The 14,020-nt window shown below is 42.7% G+C and overlaps 1 protein-coding gene across 3 annotated transcripts in view; it reads right to left on the bottom strand.

The window, feature by feature from the left end:
- Positions 1-14,020, bottom strand: part of LOC126203847 (hydroxyproline dehydrogenase-like) — a 176,674-nt gene that overhangs the window by 150,184 nt on the left and 12,470 nt on the right. The window lies entirely within an intron of this gene.

The raw sequence follows: 14,020 nt of genomic DNA, 5'->3' as shown, positions 1-14,020 counted from the left end.
TACACGTTTCATCTGTCTCTGTAACAATCCATATAACACCACAAACCGTGGAACATTATACAAACACTCTTTGACTTTTTGATATAAATTCCAAGGCGCTGCTGGTAACCACTTGTCGGGGTTGCTCATCCGATGCAGCTCCTGGCTTCTCATGACAGCTGTCCCACCTGACACACAGATATATGTGGCACTACTAATGCTCTCTCACCCTCATCACTAAAATATCAGGTGTTCAAGACGGTGGAGAGCCAAGTGTTTCTAGAACTTACGCTGAAATTCTCAAAGTACTACATGTTGATTTGTCAAATAATCTAGAACCTTCGAGAGAGCCATAGCATATCATATATTTTGTTTCCAAACTGCACTAACTGCATCAGACCATTTTGGATTTGGATTAAGTTAAGACCTGTAAAGCTGTGAATAGTCTTCACAGGATTGCCGCCGGATCACATTGTGCAAATTCCACAATATTTCCTTAGAGCAACTGTCTGACATCTTCAGGTGGTTCAACCTTGCTCATGGCTAGGTATGACTGATGGTATATGCACACCGATGCCCCATTTTTAGAATGTGCGTGCAAAGAATGTGCAGCCGCGGAAATAGCGCATGCACAGTGATTTGCCCTATTCAAACACCCTCTGCCGAAAATCGCAGAGCTGTTCTCCCATCCATGCACTATACGCTGCGTTTGTCAACAGTGCAGCGAGACGTTACTCACCAATGGCTGTACTAGCCAGTGTTATGGTGGACCTGTTATTGAAGAATCTCAATTTTCGCGTCATTGTTCAATACCAGGCAGTGCAGGATTCCAGGCTGTGCTCAGTTGAAATCCCGTATCCTTGTTGATGAGATTATTGGCTGTATGGATATGAATTGCTTCCTTAATGATGCAGTGCCAGAAAGATGATGCCAGGGATAAAACTTCCGTCTTTTCATAAATCATACGATGTCCTGTATTCAGGCAGTGTTCCGCAATTGCCGACTTTTCCAGTTGACGAAGGCAGGTATGACGCTGATCTTCATCACAGCATTCTTGTACTGTGCAGCATGTTTGGACTATATATGCTGCCCCACACTGACAAGGAATCTTGTGCACACCACATTTCCTCAGTACAAGGTCATCCTTAACTGAACCCAACAGTTTTCTCAGTTTTGCAGATGGTTGAAAAACATACTTAATTCTGTGTCTTTCAAGGAAAGACACGTAATTAAGTATATTTTTCAACCATTGTCATTTTTTTCATTTGTACTTCACTGTTGCTATCTGAGTTTACATATTGTCATTGGAGATGGTGAGTGGAGCCTTGGGCACTAGAAAATAGAGTGACAAGTGTGAGAAATCAGAACATTTCTGACATATTCTTCTGTTGTGTTCAGTAGAGGGATGACAGCAATGGAGGCAGGCAGAAACTTTTGACTGTGTATGGGGATAATGCCATTTGAGAGAGCATGGCAAGAAAACAGTTTTCTCATTTTAAGGAGGATCATTTCGATATTGGTGACTCCCCAGTTTTAGGAAGACCTTGGGGATTTGATGAAGATCATTTAAGTGCATTAATTCACAATGATCCACATCAGTATACTGAAGAATTGGGGGGACTTATGACCACAGCAGTTGAGTCCCATAGTGCTCAGAGCCATTTGAACCATTTTTTTGAAGAATTGGTAAATGTGATGAACTGTGATCATTCCACAATCATGCAACATTTGCATGCTGTGGGGAAGGTTCAAAAATTAGGTTTATGGGTTTGGCATGCTCTAAGCCAAAATCACAAAAATCAGTGGGTGGTGATATGTGCATCTCTGTTTGCTCATCATCAGTTGTCTCATGAACAGTACTGACCATTCCTATCGTGTATCGTTACTGTCTTTCTGCTAAAATAATGAAAAGAAAGGAATGGTTGAGCCCAAACAAGGCAGCAACTCCCCATACAGAAACCTGTGCCCAGCCACAAAAGATGATGGAACAGTGATGATGTATTGTGCTATAAATTGCTTCCCTGAAATGTAGCCATCACTGCTGACATTTACTGTCAACAACTGAGAACTATTGTAGACACAGTCCAAAAACAATGACCAGAAAAACTGTGTAAAGTGATGCTTCTCAATGACAATGCCCACCCGCTTTCTGCTAGACTGACAAAAAACACTGTACAGGAGTTGGGCTGGGAAGTCATTCCCCACCCACCTTATTCACCTGATCTTACCCCCTCAGATTTTCTCCTTCTCTCTCCAGCAAACAACCTTCAGGGAACTTCATTTCTGGGTGAAAATGCACTCTGAATGTGACTCGACGAGTTCTTACCTTCAAAACCATGTGATTTCTACAGTCACATAACCAAAATGTTACACCAAGTAATTTGTGAAGGAGAATCTATTATTGATGACTAAAGTCTCTGTTTAACAAGTTTTGAGATGATCGCAGATTAAATCAGTGATCCAAGAAGAGCGTAGTAAATTTCTTTTATTTCCATCAATGATCAGAAAATTTTTGGTCCTTAGACTACCAATTTTGGTCAGCAATGACCATCTTCAGATTTTTTTATAACACATCCTAAAATAATACAGCAGGCCAAAACCAGTAGTCTAAGGACAGAAGGTTTTGTGATCATTGGCGGAAATAAAAAAAATTCATTCTGAAATCTCTGTTATGTGTATCTGTGGTGTTTAGTAAACTCATGGAAAAATGCTGCAAGCTTATGCACCAACACAATATTATATATTTTTAGGTAGGTGAGACAACAGTGTGTCCTTACCCCTAGCTACTAACAATATTAAAGGCATTCATGGCAGAGGGAAAGAAAATACTTAGGTGAAAGGAAATCCTTCCATTACACCTACACAAACTGTTCCTGGAAGACGGCCACAGCAGAACACCTTGAATGTAACGCTGGCATCTAAAGGCTATGTGAAGAGGTCTGTCACGGAGGAAATGTATTACAGTACTTGTAGGTTACTAATTGATGACAGCTTGCTTCAAAAGATATAGAAGTTTACAGATAGTAGGGCATGTTGAGAAATCCGTGATGATGATTGGATCGTTGGCCAAGATGCAATAGGTGCCACTGTGTCATCTATGTATGAGGATACTGAAAGGGTAATACAGTATGTAAAGGGATATGAAAATCTAATAGTCATGGAAGACTGGAATGCAGTTGTAGGGGAAGGAGTAGAAGAAAAGTTTACAGGAGAATATGGGCTTGGGACAAGGAATGAGACAGGAGGAAGACTGAGTTCTGTAACAAGTTTCAGCTTGTAATAGTGAATACTCTGCTCAAGAATCACAGGAGGAGGATACGAGTGATACGGGAAGATTTCAGTTAGATTACATCATGGTCAGACAGAGATTCCGAAATTAGATACTGGATTGTAAGGTGTACCCAGGAGTAGACATAGATTCAGATTACAATATAGTAGTGATGAAGAGTAGGCTGAAGTTTAAGACATTAGTCAGGAAGAATCAATACACAAAGAAGTGGGGTATGGAAACACTAAGGAATGACTAGATATGGTTGAAGTTCTCTAAGGCTATAGGTACAGCAGTAAGGAATAGCTTAGGAGGCAATATAGTTGAAGAGGAATGGACATCTCTAAAAATGGCCATCACAGAAGTTGGGAGGGGAAACATAAGTACAAAGAAGGTAACTGCAAAGAAACCATGGGTAAAAGAAGAAATACTTCAATTGACCGATGAAAGGAGGAAGTACAAAAATGTTCTGGGAAACTCGGGAATAGAGAAAAACAATGTGATTCTTGAGTTTCTCCCGGCGTATTTGATAATCAAAATATCCACGGGTGTACTGCCGGTCTACAGTGTCCAACGGGCACAATATTTCGGCGATCAAACATGTCGCCATCATCAGGTGAACTGACGGACTGAGCTCCTGTGAACGTGCCGGCACGCAGGTCCGTACACTATGGCTGCTCAGGGGGAACTGGGTTCGGTCGCGGCGGCGGTCGATTTAAATACCCTCCGCCCGCGCCGCGCTCACTCCGCCGTCCGCGCCCCGCGCCACGTTCGCGCGGTGGAACAGATTGCGACGGCGTCTGGGATGACGTCGGTGTGATGGCTCTGTCCACTGTGGTCGTCACAACTATACATTTGTTCGATTTACTCTTGATTAACCCAATCGCTGGTTCCCAAGCCTTGCTAAGATTATAGCCACAGTCACGGTTTATGAGGTCGTCATTGGTGCGAATTTTGATGGCCTCTCTAACAACGCTGTCCCAGTATCTCGACGTCTGCACCAGAATCATCGTGCGTTCATACTCCATAGCGTGATTTTCCGACAAACAATGTTCAGCGACCGCCGACTTGCTCGGATACATCAGTCGAGTGTGCTTCTGGTGTTCACAGTATCGATCCTCGACGGTACGCATCGTCTGACCAATATACGACTTGCCACATTGACACGGGATCTGGTACACGCCGGCCTTCCTCAAACCGGGGTCATCTTTGGCGCTCCCTACCAGTGTACGAGTTTTATTCGGAGGACAAAACACAGTTCCGACCCGGTGTTTCTTCAAAATGCAGGTGATTTTCCCCGAGAGTGCGCCTGTATATGGGATAAACGCAGTGCCTACCTCCTCCCTCGTGATTTCATCCATCTCCACAGGTTGTGCTGTAGTGGGTGGGCGGAGATCACGTTGAATCTGCCACTCTGAGTACCCATTTTTTCGAAATACAGTTCTCAGATGTTCCAATTCCTGGGGTAGACTCTCTGCGTCAGAGATAGTGCGCGCCCTATGTACTAGAGTTTTAAGCACCCCATTCCTCTGTGAAGGGTGGTGGCAGCTGTCTGCGTGCAAATACAGATCAGTGTGCATTGTCTTCCGATACACCCCATGGCCTAGGGTGCCGTCAGGCCTTCTCTTGACCAAGACGTCAAGGAAAGTTAGTTTACCCTCCGTTTCAGTCTCCATAGTAAATTTGATGTTGGGGTGTATGGAGTCTAGATGTGTAAGGAAGTCAAGGAGTTTATCCATATCATGTGGCCAGATGACGAACGTGTCGTCCACGTAACGGAAAAAGCAAGTAGGTTTCCATTCGGATGACGACAGGGCTTCCTCCTCGAAGTTCTCCATGTACAAATTCGCTACCACCGGTGAGAGTGGGCTACCCATGGCGACTCCCTCCGTTTTATTGTAGTATCCTCCATTAAAAAGAAAATACGTGGAAGTCAAGACATGCCTAAAAAGTTCAGTGGTCGTCTCGTCAAACTTCTGACTAATCAATTCTAGTGACTCTCGCAGGGGTACCCTCATGAACAAGGAAACGACGTCAAAACTCACCATGATATCTGACTCACCCAACTTGAAGCTATCAAGGCGTTTAACAAAATCCACGGAATCACGGATGTGATGAGGGCATTTACCCACATAAGGACTTAATATTCCCGTCAGGTATTTGGCCAACAAATATGTAGGTGCCCTGATGTTGCTGACAATGGGGCGTAATGGTACCCCCTCTTTGTGAATCTTCGGGAGTCCATATAGTCTAGGCGGTACCGGACCTTGGGATAACAATTTCTTAGCGTCACCCTCCGGTAAATTTGCGTCCTTGAGAAGCAACCTCGTCTTCTTGTCCACCTCCTTTGTAGGGTCAACGCTGATCTTCCAGTAGGAATCGTCATTTAGCAGGCTGTGCATCTTATCAGTGTAGTCCTTATGGGAGACAACAACTGTAGCATTGCCTTTGTCAGCCAGTAAGACAACAATTTCAGAGCGCTCCCTCAGATCACGAATGGCCGCCCTCTCTTTACTAGTGATATTTGACTTCATCGGCTTGGATTTCGTCAACGCACGACAAGTTTCACGACGTATTTCCTCAGCTGATTCAGGCGGAAGTCGAGCTGCAACCTGTTCAACAGCACTAACAATTTCTGCGACCGGAGTGAACTTGGGAGTGGGAGCGAAGTTGAGACCTTTCTGCAAAACCGAGATCGCATCATCACTTAACACCATGCCACTCAAATTGATGACAGTCTTACCCGGAACCTGCAGAGATGGTTTGTCAAGGAGACGTGAGAACTTAGCTGTTTGACGTTCCGTTGCCTTCTTATGGGCGGAATCAGCTGCAACCCAGGTGACACCATCAATCCAATCCCAGGAAAAAGAAGTGAAATTACTAGCCAGTTGCAAATGTAGTTTGAGTAATTCCTGTGAGATAAACTCAAGGCTCCGGCGGGTGAATTGCACTCTCTCACGTACCAATGCGAGGCTGGCTCGTTTCTTGATTCTCTTAGCTGCGGCAGGATCGATGTGATGCATAACCTTAGCAAAATTTGGAACAACATTCTCGGACGACATCTCTTTAAAAGGCAAGAGTACTTAGCAAACGACATCTACAGTGGCGCAACTTTTCAAATTTCTTCATGCTCCGGTACATCTCCTCCCCGTAAAGGTGTATGATTGGATTCTTGAGTTTTTCCCGGCGTATTTGATAATCAAAATATCCATGGGTGTACTGCCGGTCTACAGTGTCCAACGGGCACAATATTTCGGCGATCATACATGTCGCCATCATCAGGTGAACTGATGGACTGAGCTCATGTGAACTTCGAGGAGGAAGCCCTGTCGTCATCCGAATGGAAACCTACTTGCTTTTTCCGTTACGTGGACGACACGTTCGTCATCTGGCCATATGGTATGGATAAACTCCTTGACTTCCTTACACATCTAAACTCCATATACCCCAACATCAAATTCACTATGGAGACTGAAACGGAGGGTAAACTACCTTTCCTTGACGTCTTGGTCAAGAGAAGGCCTGACGGCACCCTAGGCCATGGGTTGTATCGGAAGACAACGCACACTGATCTGTATTTGCACACAGACAGCTGCCACCACCCTTCACAGAGGAATGGGGTGCTTAAAACTCTAGTACATAGGGCGCGCACTATCTCTGACGCAGAGAGTCTACCCCAGGAATTGGAACATCTGAGAACTGTATTTCGAAAAAATGGGTACTCAGAGTGGCAGATTCAACGTGATCTCCGCCCACCCACTACAGCAAAACCTGTGGAGATGGATGAAATCACGAGAGAGGAGGTAGGCACTGCGTTTATCCCATATACAGGCGCACTCTCGGGGAAAATCGCCCGCATTTTGAAGAAACACCGGGTCGGAACTGTTTTGTCCTCCAAATAAAACTTGTGGACTGGTAGGGAGCGCCAAAGATGACCTCGGTTTGAGGAAGGCCGGCGTGTAACAGATTCCGTGTCAGTGTGGCAAGTCGTATATTGGTCAGACGATGCGTTCCGTCGAGGATCGATGCCGTGAACACCAGAGGAACACTCGACTGATGTATCCGAGCAAGTCGGCGGTCGCTGATCATTGTTTGTCAGAAAATCACGCTATGGAGTATGAACGCACGAGGATTCTGGTACAGACGTCGAGATACTGGGACAGCGTTGTTAGAGAGGCCATCGAAATTCGCACCAATGACGACCTCATAAACCGTGACTGTGGCTATAATCTTAGCAAGGCTTGGGAACCAGCGATTGGGTTAATCAAGAGTAAATCGAGCAAATGTATAGTTGTGACGACCATGGCGGACAGAGCCATCACACCGACGTCATCTCAGACGCCGTCGCAATCTGTTCCACCGCGCGACCGTGGCGCGGGGCGCGGATGGCGGAGTGAGCGCGGCGCGGGCGGAGGGTATTTAAATCGGCCGCCGCCGCGACCGAACCCAGTTCCCCCTGAGCAGCCATAGTGTACGGATCTGCGTGCTGGCACGTTCACAGGAGCTCAGTCCGTCAGTTCACCTGATGATGGCGACATGTATGATCGCCGAAATATTGTGCCCGTTGGACACTGTAGACCGGCAGTACACCCGTGGATATTTTGATTAGAGTAAAACAAGTTGCTGAGGAATGAAATAAATAGGAAGTGCAGAGAAGCTAAGACGAAATGGCCGCAGGAAAAATGTGAAGACATTGAAAAAGAAATTATTGTCGGAAGGACAGATTCAACATACAGGCAAGTCAAAAGAACCTTCAGTGACATTAAAAGCAAGGGTGATAACATTAAGAGTTCAATGGGGTTTACATTGTTAATTGCAGAGGAGAGAGTGGATAGATGGAAAGAATACATTGAAAGCCTCTATGAGGGGGAAGATTTGTCTGATGTGATAGGAGAAGAAACAGGAGTTGATTTAGAAGAGATAGGGGATCCAGTATTAGAATCTGAATATAAAAGAGCTTTGGAGGACTTACAGTCAAATAAGGCAGAAGGGATAGATAACATTCTATCAGAATTTGTAAAATCATTGGCAGAAGTGGCAACAAAATGACTGTTCATGTTGGTGTGTAGAATGTATTAATCTGGTGAGATACCATCTGACTTTCAGTAAAGCATCATTCACACAATTCCAAAGATAGCAAGAGGTGACAAGTGCGAGAATTACTGCATAATCAGTTTAACAGCTCATGCATCCAAGTTGTTTACAAGAATAATAAACAGAAGAATGGAAAAGAAAATTTAGGGTGTGCTAGATGATGATTGGTTTAGCCTTAGGAAATGTAAAGGCACAAGAGAGGCAATTCTGATGTCACAGTTAATAATGGAAGCAAGCCATGTTTGTAGGATTTGTCAACCTGGAAAAAGTTTTTGACAATGTAAAATGGTGCAAGATGTTCGAAACTCTGAGAAAAGTAGGGGTAAGCTATAGGGAGAGATGGGTCATATACAGTATGTACAACAGCCAAGAGGGAATAATAAGAGTGGATAACCATGAACAGAGTGCTCGTATTGAAAAGGGTGTAAGACAAGGATGTAGCCTTTTGCCCCTACTGTTCAATCTTTACATCGAGGAAGCAATGATGGAAATAAAAGAAAAGTTCAGGAGTGGAATTAAAATGCAATGTGAAAGGATATCAGTGATACAATTTGCTGATGACGTTGCTATCCTGAGTGAAAGTGAAGAAGAATTACTTGCTCTGCTGAACGGAATGAACAGTCTAATGAGCACAGAGTATGGATTGAGTATAAAATGAAGAAAGAGGAAGGTAATGAGAAGAAGTAGAAATGAGACAGCGAGAAACTTAACATCAGGATTGATGGTCATGAAGTAGATGAAGTAAAGGAATTCTGCTTCCTAGGCAGTAAAATAACCAATAACGGATGGAGAAACCAAGACCTCGACAACAGACTAGCAATGGCAAAAAGGGCATTCCTGGCAAAGAGAAGTATACTAATACTAAATATTGACCTTAATTTGAGGATGAAATTTCTGAGAATGTATGTCTGGAGTACAGCATTGTATGGTAGTGAAACATGGACTGTGGGAAAATCGAAACAGAAGAGAATCAAAACATTTGAGATTTTGTGCTTCAGACGAATGTTGTAAATTAGGTGGACTGATTGGATAAGGAATGAGGTGGTTGTGTGCAGAATTGGAGAGGAAAGGATGAGGGAATGATTTCTATGATACCAGAGGGAGCTGTAGAGGGCAAAAACTGTAGAGGAAGACAGAGATTGGAATACATCCAGCAAATGAGCAAATGATTGAGGACTTAGTTTTGCTAGTGCTACTCTGAGATGAAGAGGTCAGCACAGGAGAGGAGTTCATGGTGGGCGACATCAAACCAGTCAGAAGGCTGATCACCCCAAAACATAATGAGGCATATATGGAGCACGAAACTTTCCTTTGAAGTTATTATGGTCAAATTTGTGGGGACCCAATATTTTTCCAGAACTCAATGAGCAGGAAAAAAAATCCACTGGAATTTTGTAGTTTATGTGATTTGATGAAAAGAACATACATTTCCAAAAACTAAGAACATATTGCTTTGCACCTGCTATCCTGTGTGGAATCCTTTCATTGTCAGTTCCTTGCAGTGTTTCATTTCATCTGAAAATATCACTGTGGATGAGCGACTGTTTCCATGCAAGGGTAGATGCTCTTTCATTCAGTATACTGGCAATAAATCAGACAAATGGAATACGCTTTGGGCTTGCAGTTGATATAAATTCCAGGTATCTGGTGAATGGTTTTCCTAAGCTAAGCAAAGATGAGCAGTAACCCAGAGGTGTTCCTCTTGCAGACCATGTTGTAATATGTTTTATACAGTCCTTTGTTTCCACAGGAAGGAATATTATATGTGATAATTTTTCAGAACCAAATGCCTTGTAGAAACTTTGAAATGCTTGAGCAGAAGCATTTTAGGCACAGTGAGGAAAGCTAGAAGGGAAATCTCTCAATTGGAAAAATCTGCTGTAGCACCTTTGCACATAACTATAGTTATAGTGAGGTGAAATGACTGCAACATGCTATTAGAGGAAAAAAGAACAAAAATATGCTTCTTTTGAATTCAAGGCATGACATAGTTACTATTAATGAATGACACCATAAAAGGCTGCCGGAATCAAGGGTGTACAACAGTAACAACAAGCACGGGACTGACATCATTGACCCAATGGCCATACTTTTTTTTGTTCTACATATTGGATTTGGCAGCTATTAATGCAAGGTACTCTGTAAGGAAGCAACAGGTGGAAAAATAAGCAGAAATAAGTGTTGCGACTCGCCAATGTTTCAAAGTGCCGCCACGCAGTTATGCGCGTCCTCTACATGCGGCGCTGTCTGCCAGCCGTGCAGCAGCAGCGCCACCTAAGCGGCCAGCCAGCCAGCGGCTGCTAGACTTGGAGTCAGTTATGATTTGACTGTTAAAGTGTACACACATCTTACTCTGTTTACTTGATCTGTGACTTTCATACATTGCGTCTTCCTTGAAATGTATTTGTTCAACTTGAAATTATTACAATAAGTTTATATATAAGTTGGCAGAAGAGTTGGCTTCAGGATATAAGGCCACAAGGGTACTAAATACATTTTCTATTGGAGGATATATAGGGAAGAATAGAAGCAAGAACTTATGTATGAAGAGCAACAAGCATGTTTGTGGGCTGTGATTAGGCATACACATGTCTCAGGTGAGGTGTTGTGATGCAGCAGGTGGCTTTGAATGAGTGAAATTAGGGTCATAAATGTTTTCTGTACTATTTATTGATCTATTCAAAATTATATGTTGAAACGTATTTTTGCTAGGGGAAGTTATCCATTATTTATTTTTTTATCATATGTGTTTGGAGTAATTATGAGATATAAAATGTTCAGTGTACCATATAATTCTTCAGCAAAAAGTAAAACTGTTTACCGATAAACCATATAAATAAGATGAAAATATTGCTATATATCCAAATTTGTTCACTATTTCAAAATCCTGGTTGGTCCTTATAGGTTAGACCATATCACCCAGTTCTAGTGTTAAGAGATTTCCCACAAAAAATCCAGAGGCATTACTTTTCAGCATTCCCTCATATTTTGTGTCTCTAATTAAGCAGAAAGCTGTTTCTATAGGAATGCAGAAATCTTTTCTTTGTGTGCTGTCATAAAGCATCAACTACACACCGGCCAGTACAGCACCATGAAGTATCATCAGGAAGGTGTTGACCCATGCACCAATGGAAAGAGCGCCACATCTTCAGCGAGACAGAGTTCAGCAGCCCCTGTCAATGCTGACTTAACCAGCTGCCCATAGCTGATTGGGCCTGAGTTTGGTCACAGCCTTCAAGAGTATCAGTACTGAGTAATAGGAAGATGATACTTAGCCTGCATTGTGCGAGTAGTAGTAGTGTATAAATGTAACTGGATGTAGAAGGCACAAGACACACCTCAAGCCACCTCATAACCAGAAGTTAATTATGTTTCTTTTATTTTAGAAATAAATAAATAAATAAAGTATCCTATTAATCAGAAAGCTTAATGTACAAATCATTTTGGATTTCTGCCACCAGCCATCACAGCTTCTCTCCTTCCTTGTTTGTGTTAGTGCTGACTTCCACAGTAGCGGACACAATATCTGGCACCACAGAATCTAGAACAAACACCGCCTTCATTCTTTAGTGCTCCATCACAGCATTCCACTAATATTTCTCTCTTTTCTTTCAAAGAAGCATTGTTACTGATTGTGTTCTTTCTTGTGGGCTAGCCTCAATGCTTCTGCTTTTTGTATCTTTACTTTGCTAATTATTTTGTTGTCGTGCTCCTCTCATTAAAATGGCCCCCAACTCACCTCCTACACCAACTGCGCCTGTGCCTCAGATTGCTGCTGGCTTTGATCTAATGCAGTTTACTGAGTTTCAGAACCACAAAATGTCACAGTTGATAACAGAAGTCCAGCAGCTCATTAATACACAAGCCATTGCTGCACCATCACCACTACAACAGCCAGCCATGTCCACGTCACCACCTCTGTGGATTCCACTGTTCTGAGCTTTTAATGGAAAAAAAAAGAATGGAATGAGTGGTATGTTCAGTTCAATGCTCATCTTGGTGCACATCAAGTGCAAGGTACTATGAAATTTTCTTATTTCTTGTCAAAGGTCAGCACAGGAGTTTACCGCCTCTCTCAGAAGTTATTCCTGACTAGTAGGCCAGAGTTGCTAGTTTTTGAAAATTTGGATTGTGCTCTAAGTATTATGAGGTTCAGGTTCAGGTTGCTGCATCTCATTACAAGTTCTTATGATTGCAGAAAAAGCCAGAACAGAGATACTGTCAGTGGGTCACTGAACTTCAGGGTTTGAGAGGGCAGTGTTGTTTTCAATGCAGCTGTGGACAGTGATATAGTGACGCAATGATTCATGATACAATTATGTACATTGTGCCAGACAGTAGGATTCATGAACAAATTCTGATCCTACTTTGAAACAAGTTGTACTTATTATTGAACATTGGGACTCTTGTGACAGTAACTTGAAAAACTTTGAGGTAGCTCCCATTTGCTTGTAACGCAAGTGACAAACAGGTATGGCCTTTCAACTGACCACTGTGTGCAAACAGGCCACTGTGCAATGAATAGAGTAAACAAGTGTCAGTGCATCTGTCTGCTGCGAAATGATGCCCCTTTGGCTTTCCCATGCATAAATGACAAATTGCCCTTCACGGAATGCTACTTGCTTTGCTTCTGGAAACCAGATCGTGTACGGTCTATGTGCTTGGAACAGGAAAAGAACATTCACTCTTGTAAGTGCGAAGCACCTTCTCACCCAGTGAATATAATTTTTCCAAAACCAGCTACCTGTACTAGTAATGACTGAATTCAGGATGTGCCTTCACCTCAACTAAGTACTGTGCAATGACAGTCTAACAAACTGTTTGTGAACTTAGTCATTGCCGGATGCTGTGTGCAACTTCAGTTGGAAACTGGCACTTCCATTTCATTGCTTAACTGTGCCACTTATGAACAGCTGGGCTCACCACAGTCGACAAAATCTTACATGCAAGTTACTGCATATAATGGTCTGAACATTCCAGTGCTTGGTACATGTAGTTTGTCTGACAGATTCCAGTCTCAAACCAGAACAGTGACTTACAATTTTGTATTCATGAGACTGTGAAAATGTTTTTAGGTTAGATTATTTTCATTTGTTTGGTCTCCATATTCAAGATAGTGTACTTTCTGTTTCTGCTTTCAATGCACAATGCAGTGTTACTCAGTTGATTGTGGAATTTCCTGATTTATTTTCTGAAGTATTTGGCAGAGCAAATAATTTTATTGCATGTGTTACAGTGAAGGACAATGCACAACCTAAGTTTTTTCGGGCGCGTCCCATCCCTCACGCTGTTAGAGACAAAGTTGCAAGTGAACTTTAAGAATGGCAAGACAATTGTGTTACTGCTCATATCCAGGCTAGCCAATGTGCTTCTCCATTAGTAATCTTAGCAAACCCTTCTGGAAGACTCTCTATGTTGACTTTAAATCCACTGTGAATCCACAAACAATAATTGATACTTATTTGTTGCCTCACCCTGAGGAATTAATGGACAGGCTTGGTGCAGGCCACTATTTTTCAAAAATTGACTTAAGTGAGGCCTGTTTGCAAATTCCGCTCAATGAGGAGTCTCAGAAAGTGTTGGGGTCAACACACATTTAGGGTTGTTTAAATTTTTGTGCTTACTCTTTGGCAGCACTTCCACACCTGCCATATTCTGAAGCTACTAAGAACAGTTTAT

This window comes from Schistocerca nitens, chromosome 9, assembly GCF_023898315.1.
Source record: "Schistocerca nitens isolate TAMUIC-IGC-003100 chromosome 9, iqSchNite1.1, whole genome shotgun sequence".
NCBI lineage: Eukaryota > Metazoa > Arthropoda > Insecta > Orthoptera > Acrididae > Schistocerca > Schistocerca nitens.
This window is presented reverse-complemented; position numbering and strand designations above follow the sequence as displayed.